This window comes from Octopus sinensis, linkage group LG1 (genome assembly GCF_006345805.1).
Source record: "Octopus sinensis linkage group LG1, ASM634580v1, whole genome shotgun sequence".
Lineage (NCBI taxonomy): Eukaryota > Metazoa > Mollusca > Cephalopoda > Octopoda > Octopodidae > Octopus > Octopus sinensis.
Genome location: NC_042997.1, coordinates 101,516,523 through 101,540,855, shown reverse-complemented (window position 1 = coordinate 101,540,855; position 24,333 = coordinate 101,516,523). Strand labels below are relative to the sequence as shown.

General features: G+C 34.2%; 1 protein-coding gene across 4 annotated transcripts in view; it reads right to left on the bottom strand.

Annotated features, from left to right (window-relative positions):
- The window catches only part of LOC115211768 (ecdysone receptor), a 147,030-nt gene that overhangs the window by 96,445 nt on the left and 26,252 nt on the right, over positions 1-24,333 (bottom strand). Inside the window, exon 1 of one of the 4 annotated variants that reach the window (XM_029780471.2) lies at positions 17,239-17,349. The exons of the other annotated variants lie outside the window; for them this stretch is intronic. The gene's annotated coding sequence lies outside the window, so the exon portion shown is untranslated. Of the gene's footprint in view, positions 1-17,238; positions 17,350-24,333 lie in introns of those variants that run through there. 4 annotated transcript variants of the gene reach the window in all.

The window sequence follows — 24,333 nt, the reverse complement described above, 5'->3', positions numbered from 1 at the left end:
AATATTGCATTCATTGTTAAACAACTATGGCATAAAATTACTTCTTCATGTGCCAAGATACATGCCAAGAAAAGACAAGTTGTTTCTGACATCTTGTATTTTGTTACTTTAGCACGTACCACTTTGATTTTTGCAGATACAGTATCTCAAATGACATGCTATCTCTTAAGCACATGATGTACTCACCCTGTTTCAGCTCAAGAGGAATTTTTCCAAGAGAAATTTCTCCAAAAAGTTTGGCTTTAATTTGTACAAGACTGCAAAAGAGGGAATATTGCTGCCATACAGAGCATATGATGTGTGAGGATTTTAACTAGTGGCTGTTTTGGACAATTGAACAGATGTAGTTATGGTAAAAAGTTGCCATCTAGCATCAGAAAGCAAACCTCAAAGTGATTGCTCAAAGCTCAGTTGTCATATATTAATGATCTCACTTGCAAAACATTTTTGACTGATCCAAATTGACTAGAACTCTAGTATTTTCTCTATACAATATATCATATGTCCTGGATGCCACTGTCCAGAAGTTTATATGTATATATAGATCCAAAAGTTTTGTAAGCTCCTATACAGTCCTCCGACATGCTAGAAATAGCAGTTGATACTGTCTTTAAAATTGGATAAATGTGGTTCTGGGTTTCCTATACACAGGGAAAAGATGGAATGACCATGGCTAAAATAGCTTCAATCACAGGTCTGTTCAATGAGAGCCAACATGATGCTTGAGGATGATGGCAGCACTAACAATGACAATGACAACAATAGCAATCACATAACATTTCAGTAAGTATTTTGACCCAAAATCTTTAACTCTATATTTTGCAAAGTTTTCAGTCTGAAGTAATGTAAAGTGTCGTTTTGCTCACAGCACATCCTTTGTTTTATTTTTCCATCTGTGCTACTATACTACAACCAACATAATTGGGGCATGGTTTAACAACAATAATAATTGCTTAAATTTGATAATTTCCTACTTGGTACATGATCATAAATTCATAGAAAAGAGGAATAGTCAATTGAAGCGGCTTTCAATATATTTATGGTAAATATTTGATTGGGCTCAAAAATATGTTCTCTACTGAGTCAACCATCTATTTCCTGCTCTTCTGCCTATCTACTGTGCAATAATTTCTTGCATTCATATATCAACAAAGGAAGATGTAAAACTAATAGAGTGATTGTGGTATATTACCAATATTTTGCCAATTCAGATGAATGACAAACTTTTATAAAGTTTGGACCTACAATGTAAAGGGATTATATGATCATAAGCATTTTATCTACCACTCTATTGACTTGGCCACCAACTAACCTACAAAGAACTATTAACCATCTTTTATATATGGATGATCTCAAGCTGTGTCCTACAAATGATATAAACAAGGTCAAATATACCAGCAGATAGTGCAAGGATTTATCTTAGAAATTAATGAGATTCAGCTTAAGAAAATGTGGCAAAGTGATCTGGAAGAGAGGAAAATTCAGAACACTAATATAATACTAGGTAAGAAAACTAGACTAAACTCAGACATACAAACACTTAGGAATCAATGAGCTAGGGATAATATATACAAATGAAAGAAAAGATAAGGAAACAATATTCTTTTCTACTTTAGGCACAAAGCCTGAAATTTTTGGGGAGGGGGGCCCAGTCAATTAGATCGACCCCAATATGCAACTGGTACTTAATTTATCAACCCCCAAAGGATGAAAGGCAAAGTTGACCTCAGTGGAATTTGAACTCAGAATGTAAAAACAGATGAAATACCACTAAGCATTTCGTCCAGCGTGCTAATGTTTCTGCTAGCTCGCCACCTTCGTAGGGAAACAACATTACAGACAATTAGATTAATACTTAAAACACAGAGATAACTGCAAAAAATAAAGTAAAAGGCATCAATACTCTAGCTGTGCCATTTATAGTTACAATATTTTCAATTGGACAGCAAATGACCTAGCTATACTACTCAGGAAAACAAGGGAACTAATGACTGCATTTAGAAAATACCACTTGAAAGCTGGCATTCAAAGACTATATTTACCATGAATACAAGGTAGAATGGGGGTTATGTAACTAGGAAACTATAACAAATTATCTACTGTATGACTGCAAAAATATCTAGTATAAAATCACAAAAAATTAATACAAATCGCTATGGAACATGAACAAAACAAAAAAATATTTTCTCTTCAAGGAAGCCAACAAATACTAAAACAGAGGCTGCAATAACAGATAACCATGAAGATAGGGAAACAAAGAGAAAAAAATTATAAAAGAGAACAAAAATTTGGGACTACAGAATGCCATGATAAAATAATGGTAAGAAAATAAATTCAGAAAAATTCCAATACTGACTGAGAAATACAGGATTTAAAGCAGAGACCAAAGGTTTCTTGATTCTGGCAAAAGACCAAAGCCTGTACACCAGAAACCACCTAAAGCATATAATGAATCAGAATACAATAAGTGCTGAATATGTAGTGATGCAGAAGAAAAGATTAACCACATTATCTATCATAAACTAAGTCCATTTGGCTGCAGGGAGATGTTGCAGGATTGCTTATTTCAATGCCACAAGCAGCAACAATTATGAAATTGGACAAACTTGTTCAAAATACATTTTCAATTCCGCTCACAAGAGAAATCACCTGTGGTAGATTGTTTTCTTATCCAAGAGGAGATTTGTCTCTTGTATGCTTAAAGCAATAGATTAGAATCATTCCTGTAGTCAATAGATGTCAGTTATAATAAAAAAAAATTCTACAGTAGGCACAAGGCCAGCAGTTTTCGAGAGAGGGAGTATATGGACAACATTAATCCCAGTACTTGATAGGTACTGTATTTTATTGACCTTAAAAGGATGAAAGGCAAAGTTGATCTTTGCAGAGTTTGAGCCAAGTAAAACAACTAGAAGAAATACTGCTAAGCACTTTGTCCAATGCACTAACTGTGAGCTGTAATTTAGACACAAGGCCAAAAAATTTCAATGAAGTAGAGTTAGTTGAGACTGTCAATTCAAATACTTGACTAATATATTATTTTATTGAACTTGAAAGGATGAAAAGCAAAGTGACCTAAGTGGATTTGAACTCAGAATGTAGCCATTGGGAGGGATGCTACAAGGTATTTTTTTGACACTATTGTTTCTGCCAATCCACTAACCAAAATTAAACACTTCTAATTTAGCACAAGGATAGTAATGTTGATAGGGGAGATACCAAGTTGATTATATTAAGCCCAACACTTGACTGGTACCTTTATTTTATCAATTCTGGAGGGATTAAAGGCAAAGCTGACCTTGGTAAGATTTGAACACAGAATATAAGGAGCCAGAACAAATACTGTTTCCAACATTCTGACAATCAACTAATTAGTAATAATCTTTTCTATTAAGTACTAAAAGTACAAAGACTGAAATTTTTTTTTGGGGGGGACTAGTTAATTACATTGACTCCAGTCATTAACTGGCACTTATTTTATTGACCCCCAAAATATGAAAGACTGCTAAACATTTTGTCTGGCATGCTAACAATTCTGCCAACTTATCACCTTTAACTAATTGGTAATAATATTAATAATAATTGTTCCAGAACACAAGTTTTGGCATAAATCTAGCAATTCTAGGGGTGGGTGGGATTAGTTGATTACATTAGCTCTAGTATTTTACTGGTATTTAATTTTTTGAAAGACAAAATTGACTTTCATGAATAATAATAATAATAATAATTTCTTTTATTAACGACAGAGGCATAGATGAGGGGAACATCACAAAGACAAGCAACAATTTGTGAGGATTTACATAAAGGATGGGGAGAAAGAAATGGAAAAAAAAAAAACTGAAATGTGACAAAAGCATACATAGTATACAAAGTAAGTGATAACATGAATGATGCAGGGTCAACCAAGGAACTCCACAGATCAAGGATTATCCTGATCACCAAAAGCAGGAGTCCTCTCCCAAATGTAGCTCTCCAATCAACAGCTGCATGCTTAGAATAGGGCCACTCACTTTAACCATTTTTACTACAATCACCCATCTTTTCACCAGTTCCCTGAGAGGTAGCACTTTCTTCTCCAACCTTCACTTTCCTTCCCAAGTGGAACTTGAAAAGCCAATAAGGAGTTGACTGAAGAGGAAGATGTCTTTCTTTAATCCTTTCAGCCTCATCCACCACACAACCTCTTTTGCCATAGCTTCTTGACAGAGGAACACTGCCTGCCCTGTCTTATCAAATGTGGGTGGAAGGGTGAACCTTAAAATGGATTTGGCTCACACACGATAATAATAAGTTCTAAAAAGTGTAATTGAAGATTCAGAAAATAACATTTTCCTTTTGAGCAGAAAGTATATATCAAAGGATTATACTTGGCTGTTTATATCAACGGACTCTTCTAAATGGGTATGAAAGAAAAGGACCTGCCTACAAAATAAGATCAACTACAGATAGTATTTGATAATCTTTCTCATATTTGCTTTCTGCACATAATAACAAAGTGACAGATACTACCTTTTAGAAATATTATTGGTGATTTAAATTTAGACATTAACCTGGTCAGGTCCAATAATAATAATATCAGAATGTGTGATGTCTGAGTTAAAAACTGCTTTTTCAAGGAGATTCCATTTTCCTTTTACTATTCGGTTAAACTTTGACATCACTGATATAGTAGAAATATAGCAAAGAAAAGGAATTAAGAAAAGACAAAGATAGATTACATTCACATATGCATTAAAATGAAGAATCTAATAGCCTACAGAATAAAATTGAGATATCTAGGAAGATATTAACAGTATTTGGATTAGACAAATAATGTGTTTAAAACAAAAGCTATCAAAGGAAAGTAGAAAGCAAAAGCATATAAACAAGTGGGTGTATGTTTAGGAAAGCATAGATTCATCACAAACAAATAACAGCCAAATTTTTAAAAAGAATATTGATGCATAAAAAAAACTCGTTTTCTCCCGACAAAACTAAATTTGTCAACAGTTTGACCACTCCAATGATGTTATATATTATTGGTTTTATTGATCAGATCTGGCATAAAAGGAATTGACAAGAAAACTAGAAAGATGCTGACAATACACAAAATATAATCACCCTGAAGTAGATATTCATTGGTTTTAAATGAAGCAAGAAAATGCAAGATGGGGACTAGTTTCAAGATTGCCAGGAAACTCCCAGTAAGGAGGCTTAATGATAGCAGTGAAAGACTATGAAAATAGTAAGAAAATAAAAATCAAATATCTAACAACAGTGAGAGTTATTGAAGAGATCAATTATGCTAACAATCCTTGTCTCTAAGTCTTATAAAGATACCAATCAATGCCTCCAGATATATAATGCACAATACCAAGAACATTTTAAGCCTAATATTAGATACAATGTACTCAGGAAAGATGAGCACCATTTTACACGGGTAATACCTTACAGAGTGGAGGCGCGTGGCTTAGTGGTTAGGGTGTCAGCAACATGATCGTAAGATTGTGGTTTCGATTCCTGGACCGGGTGACGCGTTGTGTTCTTGAGCAAAACACTTCATTTCCCGTTGCTCCAGTCCACTCAGCTGGCAAAAATGAATAACGCTGCAATGGACTGGCGTCCCGTCCAGCTGGGGAACACATACGCCATAGAAACCGAGAAACCGGGCCCATGAGCCTGGCTAGGCTTTAAAAAAAGGGCGCATTAATTATTATTTTTTTTAATACTTTACAGAACTTCATGACTAAAGAATAAAAAATGCAGAAGTAGTAATATGGATTAAAAATGCAGGACTGAAGGGGCAATAGAGAACCCTCACTGGTTGTAGCAGTGTAAGATTGATTAGGCACCATTGACATACTGCTCAGTTACTATAAAGTAAAGGTACTATTACAAAATGCAGGCTTAGTGGGTTATTTAACAAAAGTATTATTAGATAAATAAGGATATGATAAAGTTGCTAGATATGTTCTCTTACGTGCAAGGAAAGTTACAAGAGATGAATGAAACAAAACTAACAGTAATGCAATTCTCCTAACATTGTGATACATGAGTGGTGGTGCTGGTGGGGATATACAATCATTTGAGATAGAGCTATCGATATAGACAGAATACAATTAAAGGTAATTACACAGAAGTCATAAGACAGAGGAAAGTTAGCATGCCAACAAACGGTTGTCTAGAACACCGCTGCCAACCAGGCAAAAAATTTTTTCAAATCAAAATGTAAAAAAAAAAAAAAATCACTCACTGGAAATGGAAATAAAAGAGATATGTAGGGATATCATCAATGGTTGTGATTATTATAATAGGAACTTCCCCCCCCCAAAAAAAATCAAATATTAGATTAGTCTCAACACTGTCCCAGCTGTACAAAAAAAAAATAAAAACATTTGTTTGACACTAATTTATTTAAAAGGTTTAGCTTGAAAAAACTAAACCTCAGGTGGATGCTTGTTAATTATGACATCCATACTAGCAAAATAGCTAAGAAGTTACAAGACAATCAACAACAGAAATGAATTCGAACATAGGCATCGGTCACAAGATTCTGGGGGAGGGGTCTAATTTGCTTAAACCGACTCTAGAAAAAAAAAAAAACATCCTTATCCTTTTTAATCACCATTTCCACTGCTGATTAGGTTACCTAGGTAGCAGAAACTATTAATTACTAATGAGCCACCTGGGGGATTTGCACTACTATCTCTTGCTTACTTTCGTACATGTAACGTCTTCCTATTTCAACTCATCTAAAAGTACACTGCACCTTTTGTGCATCCGTAGTTTACATCGATTAACCACTACAGAGTTCTGACTAACCTCCTTTCTGCATAGCGATTGTTATGACTAGTTCACAAATAGCAGTAGAAATAGTGTTTTCTTTCCTTCACATCTCTCGAATACACGACTTGCCCATAATTTATATATATATCTAATCAAGGTAGGAGGAATACTTCTTAATCCATCAGGCATTTCATCTGAATAATCTAATATTTTCAAATCCAGAACTATCAGATATTTTAAAACATTCTTATTTCTAGAGAAACCGGTATTTTTATCGCCAGTTTTTCAAAGCGCCGTCCTGTAACGATACAGCAAAATTATCGGCTACTGTCTAGCCATGACCCGTTTATTTGCATAATAAAGCAGCTAAGATAAAAAATATTAGTTTATGAAGAAATTACACTACGTTGATTCAGAAAACGACGACAATACAGTGAACTTGTTTCACATCACATGGGTAAAAAAAAAATCACAATAATTTCGCCATGAGGGAAGAAGGAATCGGTTATTTAGAAACTAGGTCAACTCTGATCGAACATTTCTATGATCGAAAGTGATCTAGCCGTGACCATCGCATCACTTCTTAGACATCATTTAATATCCCTTTCCATTTTTAAGACGGTAGGGTATGGGGAGAGGGAAGTTAGCTGCTGTTTCTAGCATGAGCAATCGCATAGTGACTCGCTCCTAGGACGGGCGAAAGACATCGTTAATTTACATCATAATACTTCAAGGATGGTGGTAGGGATATTTCGTAGACGATACGAGCAGTGCTAGTCGAAAGAAAATATTCTTTATTGAATGATTTTCATTTCAAACCATTGTTTTATTCCCACGATCTGCTGCTCTTGCTCATTCCCTACAAAGTCTATACAATTCTTTTCTATAAAATAAAGTTTTAAAGCTACCATCTTTAGTAATTTCTCTTCATCTTTCAAACTTGCCCTATTTGTCCGCTCCCACTTTCTGTCCATCTCACCAACTTATACTAACAATGGAAACTATCTTTAATATTTATTTCAGGAGGATCAAAACAAGCTTGTTGATAAATTGGACAAGTTGTTTGTTTATAGAACTATTCGGAACTAACATATCGGAAACAGAACCATAAATTTTCCTTATATATAAACTGAGAAAAAGTTAATATGATGAATCATCAATATTATTTTACTGGAGGAACGGCTTGTCATTAAGTGCGGAAAGTACGCTTAAGTAGTTGCGTCAAAGGAAATAATCGCCCACGTCACAAGAAACAACATGTGATAGAAACGGGGAAACTAGACAACATATATAAGAAATAATTCTTTTCAACTGCACCTTGCTTTAGTCAGTGCATCACTCACCCTATATCTGTTTGTATCTCACGCCCATAGATACACTGGGAATACGTTTTTATTATACAACGAGTGATATGTGACCGAACATTTTATTGAAAATTTGTGCGGTAAACTTCAGACAACTTGGAAATAGAAGCATGTGTAGTTGTCTTAGAGCGCGCGCACACACACACACTGATCAACATTTAAATAGTTCCCAGCACAAACATACGTGCACACAAACTGCAGTTTTTTCATAGTTATTTTTACACTATGTACTTTGAATTCAAATCCCACCAAAGTCAACTCTATGACTGCCCACCATCTCTCTAGGATGTACTGAGCTCGATAGAATGGACTAAATCCCAATCCTTAAAATTGATGGCCTTGTATCAAAATTAGAAAGCATATACTTAAAGGCAGCAAGTTAGCAGAATCGTTAGAACGTCGATCTGACTCTTTACAGTCTGGGTTCAAATCCCGTCGGAGTCACTTTGCCTTTCATCCTCCGCATTTTATAAATTGAAGTATAATTGAACTACTTGTATTGACTAATCGTCTCCCTTCGAAATAGGGACTTTCTGCAAAAATTAGACATTTATTAACTATTAAGTACTATTTCATTTCGACTGTATCAAAGATTATATATATGTGTGTGTGTACACACATTGTTTTACACAGACACACACATATATCTTAGCTGCTTTCTCGTATACGAGCAAACCCATTGCTTGAAGGAATAATTAAAATGAGTCAATGTTGATGCAATGTGAGGCCCTTGTATGACTCTTGAGTTTGGCGAAAGTTTTGCACATTCTATTACATAATGCATAACTGTGCTGCTGGCAGAAAGAACAGGTGCCACAGTATGAACTTTTTTGACAGGCCTTTTCAGTGCTCCAATTGAGAGGCACACCATTCCACATGTTACATATGTTCTGTTGTGAACAATAGCCATATCACAATTTAACATGGGTCATTTCCTGTGAGTTTTCTGCACAACTTGAGCACCTCCTCCTCCAGATCACACACACAAAAAGCAACACTCCCTCATTCTCCATAGGTTCATTCCTTCTAAACCTTCTCCTAATCTTCTCATGCTTCATTCTCTCTCCCTCAAACCTTAGACAACCACTGTGCACTCTCTTCCTCCATTTATCTTGGTCTTGTGTTTCTCTCGCCCAATCAACAACTGAAATTCTTGTCTGTGTCAGAGCAATTCTGAGGCAGTCCTTGAACCTCATTTTGGATTTATGTGCTGGTCTCCTACCATCTTCCAGCTCACCATACAGAAGTTGCTTGGGAAGTTTTTCATCATTCATTCTTACCAGATGTCCATCCCACCTCAAACACCTTAGCAGAATCATTCATTCTACACTTCTACTACCACTTCTCTCAAGTACCTCTTCATCACTGATGCCATTTTCCAATTTATCCCAAGAATTTTCCTAAGAAAATAATGATGATATTGTTCAACAAGCCAGGTCTCACTTCCATATAGCAAAGATGGCAGGACGCATGTTATAAACCCTAATTTTAATTTGGAAAGGCACCATTCAAGTGTGATCATTACCAGCGTCGCCTTACTGGCACTCGAGCCCCGTGCTAGTAGGGTGTTAAGAGCACCATCCGAGCGTGATCGTTGCCAGAGCGGCTAACTGGCCTCCATGCCGGTGGCACGTAAAAGGCACCATTTGAGCGTGATCGTTACCAGCATCGCCTTACTGGCACCTGTGCCAGTGACACGTGTAAAAGATTCGAGTGAGGTCATTGCCAGTACCGCCTGACTGGCACATAAAAGCACCCACTACACTCTCGGAGTGGTTGGCATTAGGAAGAGCATCCAGCTGTAGAAACTCTGCCAGATCAAGATTGAAACCTGGCGCAGCCATCTGGTTCGCCAGCCCTCAGTCAAATCGTTCAACCCATGCTAGCATGGAAAGCGGATGTTAAACGATGATGATGATGATGATGATGATAATATATAATGACCAGAGGCACCTGTCAATTCTACCAAAGGCACTACTAGCTTTGCTGATTCTATGTGAAATTTCACCAAGACCAGCAGTGCTCAAAGTACTTCTTAAATAAATGAATTTAGTTACAACTTCCAACCTTTGACCATTCACAGTTATAGAAGGTTCCACATAAAGCTTAGAGGGGACAGACTGGTACATTAGAACAGTTTTTTTCAAGTTGATTGTAAGGCCCAATGCTGTACATGCTACAGAAATCGCATTCATTATGTGTTACATATCTTCTTGGGAATGTGCTAGCTGGTCACAATCATCTGCATACAAGAACTCAATGATGTGAGAATGAAGAACTTTTGTCTTGGCACAAAGTCTTTTGAGGTTGAAAAGTTCTTCTGTTGTCCTATATCTTATATAGACCCCTTCAGCACAATCTTTGAAAGCTATTTGAAAGACTATTAAAAAATACAGAGTAAACAATGCTCTTTTACTCTTTTACTTGTTTCAGTCATTTGACTGCGGCCATGCTGGAGCACCGCCTTTAATCGAGCAACTCGACCCAGGGACTTATTCTTTGTAAGCCCAGTACTTATTCTATCGGTCTCTTTTGCCAAACCGCTAAGTGACAGGGACGTAAACACACCAGCATTGGTTGTCAAGCAATGCTAGGGGGACAAACACAGACACACGCATATATATACATATATACGACGGGCTTCTTTCAGTTTCCATCTACCAAATCCACTCACAAGGCTTTGGTTGGCCCAAGGCTATAGTAGAAGACACTTGGCCAAAGTGTCACGCAGTGGGACTGAACCCGGAACCATGTGGTTGGTAAACAAGCTACTTACCACACAGCCACTCCTGCGTCTATTATAAATGATATTTAACAATATCCTATGGGTATGATGAGGTGGTCCTATAAAAACAGATATCATGCCGAAACATATGTAGCACTGCATTAATAAAAATATAAAATCTCCATCTATGAAATATTTCTCATTATTAATATGAGTGTAGGTGTGTGGATGACGGCATAGTTGTATGGTTCCATAGGTGTCAGGTCCAATCCCATTGGCTGATATCTTTTGTACGTGCCTTTATCATGGCTTCAGAGTAGCAAAAGCTTACCAGTGAAATTGGCTAAATTCTACACGAGAATTACGTCAAGGAAATACTTGGCCAGTTTGCATGCTAATACATTGAGGGAGTGACATGTCATAGAAAACCAGGATATTGAGAGCTCAAAATAGAAAGCAAAGCCTAAACATGTGAGCACGTGCACATGCACTCACACAAAAATACATATTCTAAATACAAATACATGTGGACTAAGCATTCATATAATTATCTATCTATCTATATATATATATATAATAATAATAATAGGGAATAAATCCAAACTTACAGGGAAAAATTAGATTTAGGATTAAATCCAATTTTACAGTATAAATATATTATATTATATTATATTAATTTAGAGATAAAACCACTATTAGGCAAATCAAACAGTGAAAAACATAAGCCAATACTTAAAATTAATTTAAGTTTGATTTGCCTAATAGTGGTTTTATCTCTAATTTAATATAATATATATATATATATATTTATATATAATATTTATATACAAATAAATATATGTGTATATATATATTTCTCATTATTAATAAGGCGTAGGAGTGGCTGTGTGGTAAGTAGCTTGTTTACCAACCACATGGTTCCGGGTTCAGTCCCACTGCGTGGTACCTTGGGCAAGTGTCTTCTACTATAGCCTCAGGTTGACCAAAGCCTTGTGAGTGGATTTGGTAGACGGAAACTGAAAGAAGCTCGTTGTATATATGTATATATATGTGTGTTTGTGTGTCTGTGTTTACGTTCCCGTTACTTAGCGGTTCAGCAAAAGAGACCGATAGGATAAGTACTAGGCTTACAAAGAATAAGTCCTGGGGTCGATTTGCTCGACTAAAAGGCGGTGCTCCAGCATGGCCGCAGTCAAATGACTGAAACGAGTAAAAGAGAGAAAAGAGAAAGAGAATACAAATAAATATATGTGTATATATATATGTATATGTATGTATATATATATATATATATATGTATGTATGTATGTATGTATGTATGTGGGTATGTATATTGTATATATCTTTATCTTTTATGTCAATCACTGGACTATGATGATATTGGGACATCAGCTTATAGGGTTTTAGTCAAATAAGTAGGCATCAGTACTTATCCTGTCAGTCTGCTGCAAGAGAACATAAACAAACGAACACTGGTAATCAAGTAGTGGTGGAGGACAAACACACACACACATACACATGATGGCTACTTTCAGTTTCCATCTATGAAACCTTCTCAAAAGGACTTAGTCTGCTTGGGGCTAGGGTAGGACACACTTGCTCAAGATGCCACACAGTCGGACTGAACTTGGAATGGTATGGTTGGGAAACAAACTTCTTATGACACAACCATATTTGTGCCCATAGCCACACATATATAATTATATACAATATACTGTCCAACCCATGCCAGTATGGAAGGTGGATGTTAAACAATGATGATGATGATGATGATATCAATATCACTGAATTGCCAGCGCTGCCCCGACTGGCCTCTGTGCTGGTGGCACGTAAAAAGCACCATCTGATCGTGGCCGTTGCCAGCCTCACCTGGCCTCCGTGCCGGTGGCATGTAAAAAGCACCATCCGATCGTGGCCGCTACCAGCCTCGCCTGGACCCCGTGCCAGTGGCAGTAAAAAGCACCATCTGATCCTGGCCGTTTGCCAGCCTCGTCTGGCTCCTGTGCCAGTGGCACGTAAAAAGCACCCACTACACTCACAGAGTGGTTGACGTTAGGAAGGGCATCCAGCCGTAGAAACATTGCTAGATCAGACTGGGCCTGGTGCAGCCTTCAGGCTTCCCAGACCCCAGTTGAACTGTCCAACCCATGCTAGCATGGAAATCGGACGCTAAACGATGATGATGATGATAATTATCTGTTTTTCCTAGTTTCAACTTAAGGGCTGTTGCCATGCTGAGGTATATATCATCATCATTGTTTAACATCCACTTTTTCATACTTGCATGGGTGAGATAGAATTTGTTGGGGACAGGCTTTCTACAATGGGATGCCCTTCCTGTTGCCAACCCTCATCTGTTTTCCAACAAAATAATATTTCCCTATGGCCAGAGATGTTTTTCATTTAAGACTGGAAACGTACAACATTGCTTGTATGATGGTGTGTATACATGTACATATGCATGCATACACTATTTATATGCATGTAAACACACACACAGATCAATAGAATGAGTACCAGACTTTTAAAAAAGGGATTAATTCGAATATATATATATATATGTGTATATATTTGTGTATCTGTGTTTGTACCCCCACTATCGCTTGACAACCGATGTAGGTATGTTTATGTCACTGTAACCTAGCGGTTTAGCAAAAATCCTTGATGGTCAAATATCACTTAACAGTACAACAGTACTATTCTCACAGTAAAATAATAGCTTTTCTGTGAGTGACAGCAGTTACATGTGCCAGATGCCTTCACTAAGCAGAATAGTCTTTACCACTTGACCCTTCTAACCTCTTCTACGCCTACAAAAGCTAGACTAGAGATAATAGACTGCCAACGAAATCTATTGTTCTCAACAATATGTCTATCCTTCTGGCTGGTTTTGGGTAGTTATAAAAACAAGAACTCCATAAACCTCAGGCTGACCAAAGCCTTGTGAGTGGATTTGGTAGACGCAAACTGAAAGAAGCCCGTCGTATATATGTATATACATATATATATATATATATATATATATATATATATATATATATATATATGTGTGTGTTTGTTTCCCTCAACATCGCTTGACAACCAATACTGGTGTGTTTACGTCCCCGTAACTTAGCGGTTCGGCAAAACAAACCGATAGAATAAGTACTAGGCTTACTAAGAATAAGTCCTAGGGTCGATTTGCTCGACTAAAGGCGGTGCTCCAGCATGGCCAACACACACACATATATATCTATATCTATATATACACACACTAATTGATTAGGGAAACAGAAGATGGATAGTTTTTATTCCGTACGACGATCGTTTCAACCTATTCTGTGGGATGTTGTGCTTCATTTTGTGTTGCATCAGTTTTGCAGTCTGGGTTCAATACCAAATCCATCTTCTATTTCCTTAATTCATTATTACTTCAACTAACACTACGGGATTCCTGAAGTAGATCCAAGGGATATACCCCAACTGCGGATGATACCAGGTAGCCCAAACCATGCCAGTACTTCACTCAACACATCAATTGACATATACCCATTAGTCCAAAATATTACATACACACACATATGGCTATGTGGTAAGAAGCTTACTTCCCAACCACATGGTTCCGGGTTCAGCCCTACTGCATGGTACGTTGGGCAAGTGTCTTCTATTATAGCCTCGGACCGACCAAATCCTTATCAGCGGTGTGTGTTCGTCCGCCATCACAGCTTGACAATCCGTCTACGACCCCGTAATTTGACAGTTCAGCAAGAGATGGATAGGATAAGTACCATGCTTAAAAAAAAAACTGGGATCGAAACATTCGACTAAAAATCTCTTAAGGTGCCCCAGTATGGCCGCAGTCTAACGACTGAAACAAATGAAGGGAAAAAGTAAAAGAATATATGCATTAGCAGCTTCGTTGGAAATTCCGACACTACTGATAATTCATATGAAAGAAATTCGGCGTATAAACATACACATATAATGTTACACACAGTGACACAGTGTGTGACCAGGCTATCAGATGTTGCTACACATCGCTAGTCACAATGCGCTTCGCATTGTTTCAGCCTTCAAATGACGCCACCCCGCTGGCTAAGCGAGCAGGCCAACAGAAGAAAGAGTGAGAGAAAGTTGTGGCGAAAGAGTACAGCAGAGATCGCCACCACTCCCTGCCGGAGCCTCGTGGAGCTTTAGATGTTTTCGCTCAATAAACACTCACAACGCCCGGTCTGGGAATCGAAACCGCGATCCTACGACCGCGAGTCCGCTGCCCTAACCACTGGGCCATTGCGCCTCCACATATATAATGTATACATATAAAATCCTCTTAACTTGAAATTTAGACATTTCTACTGATACACGAGAGAAATTGATCATGCATAAATATATACAAAGTGAAAACATCAGAAAATAAAATTGAAAATAGGACTGTAACAAAAATTCTAAGTCCTAAAATATTTCAAGCTTTTGTCTCTCATCTCACTAACCACAATTATAAATGTAAATCATAACAAACTTTTTAATTTCTAAATATTTAGTGTCGTGTAAACAAACTGCAAAAGAGGACATACATCCGTGTTATTGGTTAGCAAAGTTGAGTTCTTTCCCCTGTTAACAACCAATTAATGTGGAATTGCGATAAATTTTACATTCCCACAGTGTTTCACAAGATTTTATTCTAACTCAGCATACAAACACTAAAAATTCACCAACTGCTTGTTGATTGTTAAGTTCTAGTTCAAAGGTATATCGTATGATTGACAGAGTAATAGACAGATAGATAGAGGTGGTAGAAACAAGGAGAGATAAACCATCTAGTATGCATGTATATGTGTATATATATATATATATATATTATATATATATATATATATATATATACATATATATATATTTATTACCTAGTATAATAATTGATGTGTAAATTACAAGAAACCAGATGTATTTTTACTAAATATATATTGCAGCAAACTTGAATTATATGCGGTCTGGTTAACTGCTATATGCGTTAATAATCTTATTAAAGAAAGGCTGGTCGTAATTTCCAGGAAAGTAGCTCCTTCTATTTAGAGAATAGAAACATTCGGAATTTATTTGAAATTATTCTTTTGCGTAGTTCAAAGCATTTAAGATACACATGCTTGTGAGTGTGTATCTTTTTCATTCGTCATTTATTGAATTCACTCAAAACTTCATATTCAAGTCCATTTTGACACCAGATATCATAAAATAATATTAAATAATAATAAATTATTATTATTTTAATCTTTAAGCAAGTTGTAGACAATGTTAAGTTATGCTAGCTCCAGTTTTGGAAGAGAAGTTGAAGTTATAACTTCTCTTCGAAAAACAGCAGTTGAATTACATGGCGAAACTATTCCATACATCGTCTATAGTTATTTATCGTATCGCTTTTAACAAATCTTTTCACACATTCCTTGAAGCGACTCACTACCAAAATGAATGTGAAATATAAATAAAAATTCTTTATTTCTATTTCGTCACCGCATTACGTTTTTTAAAGCGCAGTTTCGATAGAAATATGTACTTCAGACATTACACAGCTTATAACCATAATTGGGTTCAAGAAAGAAAGCAACTAGTGGTCCACGATCGAGGTCACAGACTTTTCAGCCTTGACCACATTTTGTATATTCAGGTCAACATGTGTCCTTCTTTTAAGAGCTAAGGGATACACACACACTTGGCTGTTATTTCTAGCAAGAGGTAAGGCTTTGCTCGTTACCCCTCAGTCCCGGCGAATAAACTTTTCACTCTTTATTAAAATGTTTTAATCGCAAGTGTAATTTGCTTTAGTTATTTATAAACTCAGGCAACTTCCAGTACTTGCTGCTAGTTTTAATAATTAAGGGTTTAAACAACTGTGTTATTTGGGTTTGTGATGGGAACAAACAAAGACGTTAGTATTATGTATAGATATGGTAGCAGCCGTATCCGAAAGAAACTTAGGTTTGACTTATTAACAAAATACAGTTGTATAGAAATAATTAAGCAAACCTTACTAAGCATCCAACTGTAAATGTGAACTGATTTCTAACTATCATTAAATGATTTGTGTGTAGGGCACATAAGAGGGAAGGTGCATACCCGCACTTAAGAATTTCCCGGGATTTCAGAAAATACACATATTAAAGACAAGCATCCACAGAAAGGAAGAGAGCTTGAAAGATACTATATACCCAGGTTAAATTCTTCACTGGGTTTGGGTATTTATTACGAAGATTAGAATCTAGTGGGTGGAATCTATGACATACGAACCAGTAACTGACCCAGTAACCAAATTAACTGAGCACGTTTTAGCTTTAAAAACTTGCTTAAAACTTTTAAAAAAATAATATCAGCTATATTAAACAATAAAATTCTTTACTTATTTAAATTTACCTTTACAATTCTCCTGATTGTAATATCCTGGTTATGCTGGGTTGCAGTAAATATACGGTATTTAAGTAGTAAACACATAATGCAAGCACTATGCAACCTATATCTACGAAGAGCTTTGATATCAACAAAATGTTAGACTTTTATATTGTTAATATCTCGGGTCATCTCAACCTTGTTCCCATGATAGAAGGAAGTCGCAGTTATAACATTTGTTCGTGAAGAAAACCATATCGGCCCAGCTTTTTTCCTTAATTATTTAAAACTTTTAAAGTTAGCAATTATAATGTTTCTTAAAATATTTTTACCATCATCATTTTAACAAAATTACCCGAACTGTTTGTAAGGTTCCATTTATGTTAATTGCATCATTTATGTTTATTCCCTTTACCCAAAGGCCTCAATCGGTCAGGGTGACCGTGTATCAGCACATGTAGGCTTAGGCCTACGCAAGATGTATGTGTGTATATTCAGGAGACTGGCAATTGCCTATGCACGTTCGTGCCCCTTCTGCGACCGATTCTGTATAAGAGAAAGGCACAGCTTGGCATCAGTGTAATCCCAAAAGGATGAAAGACAAAGTTAACCTCGGCGAGATTTGAACTCAGAATGCAAGAAGGTTACAACAAATAAACGCTCTAGAGATTTCACCAATTCGCCACCTTTCTTTTTTTCTACCTTTTAATATTTTGATATTTGAACAATTTCCCGCAAGTTTCTTAGTGGTGGGGCAAATCTTGAGAGAGTGCAACACTTCCAAGTTGTCACACTTCAACTAATATAATTAAAATTCTATAGGAGGGCGGGCAGCATGGTCCTAGCAAAGTGGAGACACTGAGTGTGTGCGTGCACGCATCTATCTATCTATCCATTCATCCACATACACACACGCAAGCACATAGGTGCAAAACAAAATGCAGAAGATATCATGCGAACACAAAAGATAGAGTAAACTATTGATTAACTGAAAGTGAAAAGACTCACTTTCACGTAACCGATTAACTGACAGACGTGAGTTGTACTAAACATTGATTTCAAATCATGGCGCAAGTTCGCAAAGAGATGATAAAATAAATACCAGACTTAAAAAAAAAAATTAAGAAGTACTGGGGGTTGATTTGTTAGACTGAACGATTCAAGGTAGTGCTCAGCATGGCAGCAGTCCAAAGACATAAAACTCGTAAACACACATAGACACACTATATATATATATATATATTATAGATATATATATGTATATTATACACATATATATATATATATATGTATATTATACATATATATATATATATTATATATATGTATATTATACATATATATATATATTATATATATGTATATATACATATATATATATAATATTATATATATATTATATATATGTATATTATACAATATATATATATTATATATATGTATATTATACATATATTATATATTATATATATGTATATTATACTATATATATATATATATATATATATTATATATATGTATATTATACATTATATATATATATTATATATATGTATATTATACATATATATATATATGTATATTAGACATATATACGTATATTATACATATATATATATATATTATATATATGTATATTATACATATATATATATGTATATTATACATATATGTATATTATACATATATATGTATATTATACATATATATGTATATTATATATTATACATATATATGTATATTATATATTATACATATATATTATACATATACATGTATATTATACATATACATGTATATTATACATATACATGTATATTATACATATACATATATTATACATATACATGTATATTATACATATACATGTATATTATACATATACATGTATATTATACATATACATGTATATTATACATATACATGTATATTATACATATACATGTATTATACATATACATGTATATTATACATATACATGTATTATACATATACATGTATTATACATATACATGTATATTATACATATATATGTATTATACATATATATATGTATTATACATATATATATATATTATACATATATATATAATATAATGTTATATATAATATATAGGCGCAGGAGTGGCTGTGTGGTAAGTAACTTGTTTACCAACCACATGGTTCCGGGTTCAGTCTCACTGCGTGGCACCTTGGGCAAGTGTCTTCTTCTATAGCCTCAGGCCGACCAAAGCCTTGTGAGTGGATTTGGTAGGCGGAAACTGAAAGAAGCCCGTCGTATATATGTATATATATATATGCGTGTATGTTTGTGTGTCTGTGCTTGTACCCCTAGCATTGCTTGACAACCGATGCTGCTGTGTTTATGTCCCCGTTACTTAGCGGTTCAGCAAAAGAGACCGATAGAATAAGTACTGGGCTTACAAAAGAATAAGTCCCGGGGTCGAGTTGCTCGACTAAAGGCGGTGCTCCAGCATGGCCGCAGTCAAATGACTGAAACAAGTAAAAAAAAAAAAATAAAAGAGTAAAAGAGATATATATTATACATATAATATATATATTATACATTATATATATTATACATATATATATTATACATATATAATATTATACATATATATATATTATACATATATATATTATACATATATATATGTATTATTATACATATATATTATATTATACATATATATTATGTATATTATACAATATATATATATTATATTATATATATATATATATATGTATATTATACATATATATATATATATTATACATTATATATATGTATATTATACACATATATATATATATGTTATTATACATATATATATATGTATATTATACCATATATATATATGTATTATACATATATATATATGTATATTATACAGATATATATATGTATTATACATATATATATATATATGTATATTATACATATATATATGTATATTATACATATATATATATGTATATTATACATATATATATAAGTATATTATACATATATATATATGTATATTATACATATATATATGTATATTATACATATATATATATTATACATATATATGTATATTATACATAATATATATATATATACTATAGTCTCGGGCCGACCGGAGCCTTGTAAGTTGATTTTTTAGTCTAGACGGAAACTGAAAGAAACCCGTTGTGTGTGTGTGTGTGTGTGTAAATACACACACACCCACATAATGTGCGCACGCGCGTGTCCCCTATCACCACTTGACAACCGGTATTGGTGTTTTTATGACCCCGTAACGTAGCGGTTACACGAAAGAACTCAATAAAATAAGTACCAGGCTTTTAAAAAAATAAGTACTGAAGTTGATTCGAGGCGGTGTCCCAGCATGGCCGCAATCTAATGATTGACAGTTAAAAAGTTTACTTTATAACCGTGGGTTATCCAGTTCGTGACATCCTGGGATTATATAATTTTCGATAGAGTGAAAATGAATAGACGAAAATTGTTTTGAAGCCCACTAGGTTTATTGTACCAGGAATTCAAAATGTATAGTCTAGTGCAATTCCGGGAATTACATTAAGGATTTACGTGTCAGTTGAATACTCAGCCTTATGAGCAGAAAACAACAACAACGATAAAACAAAAAGCAAAACCAGGTATGTGGGTCGAGCTTAGTCTCTCCACTGATTGCCAGCATCCTCTTATCTGCAACAACGACCGTTACGAACATGCCAAACTGTATTAAATGTCATCTAAATAAACTTGTGTCGGGAGAGGCGTGTTATAAATACTTCCTTATAAACATGCTATTTATCTTTATCGAGTCAGCTCTGCTGGTCAAGCTGATGGAGTGTTAAAGAACAACAAATGATCTAATAGATTATGTTTTAATTTCTTACTGTCTATTTTAAGTGTAATTTTACAGAGATGCATTTTCGAAGGTAGGATGAGGGTTATGTTGATGAAATTTTTTATTTTATTTATTGGTGGGGAGGCGATTAAACCATTCAATAACTTGCTCATATTACACACCATATAAGACATTATTTTGATTGATACTAATTATTAATTCTCAACACGAAATTGAAAGGCGCGATTAAAAAAATTCTGTCTACGTTCTGCATACTTAGAAACCGAAAGCATTCAGAGGTAAGACTTGAACGCAAAAATGTTACTTTTTTAAATCGTGTTTCCCACTTTCATGTTGATCATGAATAATATATATCATGATATCATAGATTTTTAAAATCTATTTTATATTGTTCGATGAACATGAGCAAGTTGTATGACTTAGAAGGTATGAACTTCTTTAACCAATAAAAGAAAAAAATCCTATTCCCCCACAAATAAAAATTATCAACATAATTGTCACGTACACCTTTAAAGGCAGCTCCTCAAAACTACAATAGAAAATATGCATTATTAAAAAGTTATACGGAGACAAAGTTGAAGAGAGGGGCACTCAAGTAGCTATTTATGCAAACAAACAAGGCTTTCCTTCATTAACTACCTCACCACATATGTTTATATAAAGTGACAAAATAAAAATTATAATTAGATATCTTTTACTTATAATATATACAAAAGGTCGATCGGATGTTTGAGACAAAAAAATTACACGACATAGAAACAAATCGGGTATTATTCGATGTTCACTCACTAACATTGTATTACTATAATTGGAAGAAATGTTTGACGCAACGTTAACCAAAACAGTAACGAATTTTTTTTACTCTACACGTGGTTAGTATTTGAGTGTACTTCGTACTCTTAACTGTTAGAGCCATAAATATCTGAAAAGAATTGTGTTGCTATCTGCCAATGTGTAACTGTATTTCGTACCATTTCGCTTTTCAAAAAACTGGGTGGGCTTTGGTAGTATATACACATCTAGCTGGCTCAGCATACGACGTTGAGATGGAGGTACATACTAAATAACCCTACAACTTTCTAAAAATAAAATAAGATAAACCAAAATTTCGAATATATATAAATAAAAAGGGGTTTGTATGATTGTGTATAGAGGGATATATAAATTATTCAAAGGAATTCCAACTCTGTTTTTTTGTTTTATTTATATTCTTTATAATATAATATTAATGTAGAATATATATTATAAATAGTATATATAGTAAAATGAAATGAAGTATTGATTGTCTTATTGAAGAGATCAAATACTGAATATCAAATATTAAGGGACTAGTATACTTTCTTGCATTAAAGCAGTCTTCAAGGTCCCAGATTGTGACAGGAATATATATAAGAATATACATACATATGTGTGTGTGTGTAAACATACATGTATGTATATGCCTACTTTACAGTCGCTACGATTACGACAATACTTAATAGGGAAAGCAGTATAACCTTAGTATATATATATAAAAAAACTCCTTTGACTAAAAAAAGAACCTGCTCTGTTGTCGGTACGTGAAACAAATTAAACAGGATAGTAACAACGAAAAACACATATAACCGGTTATACACACACACACATATATATATATATATATATATATATATATATATATATATTATATATATATATATACATATATATACATATATATATATATATATATATATATATATATATATATATATATATATATACATACGAAATTTTACATCTGCTTCTCATGCTACACAAGTATATATATACACACACACACACGTAAATATATATATATTTCTGTATCTCTCTATCTAATATATATATATATATACATACATACTTACATAAACATACCATACACACGTATGTGTGTTATTTAGAACTGAGCACATTGAGTCCGACAGTTGTTGGATTTGCTTATTTTAATAAAACATTAACATTCCGACCAAGTACTTTTTAGTTCTCTATTGTAAATGGCATAGTCATGTTCGTATGAACAGGTAACACAATGATTGTGTGTGTGTGTGCTTGAATAAACTGTTGTGTGTATAAAATTTTTATTCATGTACAAAAGAATTTTTAAAATTAGGTTTTCCTAGCTTCTCTTGTGTCGGAAATAGAACAGACACGCAAGTAATCTGTCATGCCAACAAACGTGTAAAAAACAAATGACATCTAATTATTTTATTACTGGATATTTTTGAAGAAGGGCAGGATGCCTAAAAAGAGAGGAAAAAAATCTTTTTTTCTTTTTGGTGGGGGTGATCTTTGGTTTTACGCAGATATATCTACCTAAAATCCAAGATCGCGTTTTGTTTTAATTGAAAAATAGCTCTTTGTACTGATTGAAAACTATTCCACATATATACAAAATGATGGACAGGAAAATTAGTAAGGATGCAGGTGATCTGTGTATAAATGGTTATTTTAATATTAATTAGTAGTTTTTGTTAGTTTGTTATTTAATTATTACAGAAGCAGTTACGTTAAGAGTTTTCAAATACTGTAGCATTTAAATTTATTAAAGAAAGACTCCGTTTTTTCTTATTATTTATTATTCGAAATAATCCACAGAAATAAATACAACACACACACAAAACTTTTCGATTTTCTCTTATTTCAAACAACCAAAAACCTGACAATGTTATCAAGCGAGGACAAAATTCCTACGAAAGGAAACAGTTAAAAGAAACCCTGAGGCATAAACTCCACTTCAGATTGTGTGTGTGTGTGTGTATATATATATATGTATATATATATATATATATATATATGCACACACACACAAAACTATTTCAAATATTGCACATGCTTCGCTATATCACGTTGCGCGTCGACATGTATAAAAAAAAAATACTATTGTATCTAAGTGGTCATGCTTTATTTCACACAACTCTATTCCATAAGAACAGAATAGTTTCAGCAATCACCTGTATCATCTCGAAGGTGTAACAATCACCGAGTGTTTAGTATGTAAATATTTGCGAGAGTAACCTAATAAAAACAATGACTTCACCGTGTCAACAAATAAAAATATATAGAAGCGCTTCGGCTTGACCGATATTATTGAGAGCTGCTAGGCACTGAAACAACTACAACTGGGAATCGAAATCAGGTCGTGGATTCTATTTAGAGAATAAGCAACAATATCATTTTATTCCAAAACAAGGGACAGACTCGAGTAGCTTCTTCTACACAACTTGCATACAAAAAGACGAATACGTAACTTGATAAACAT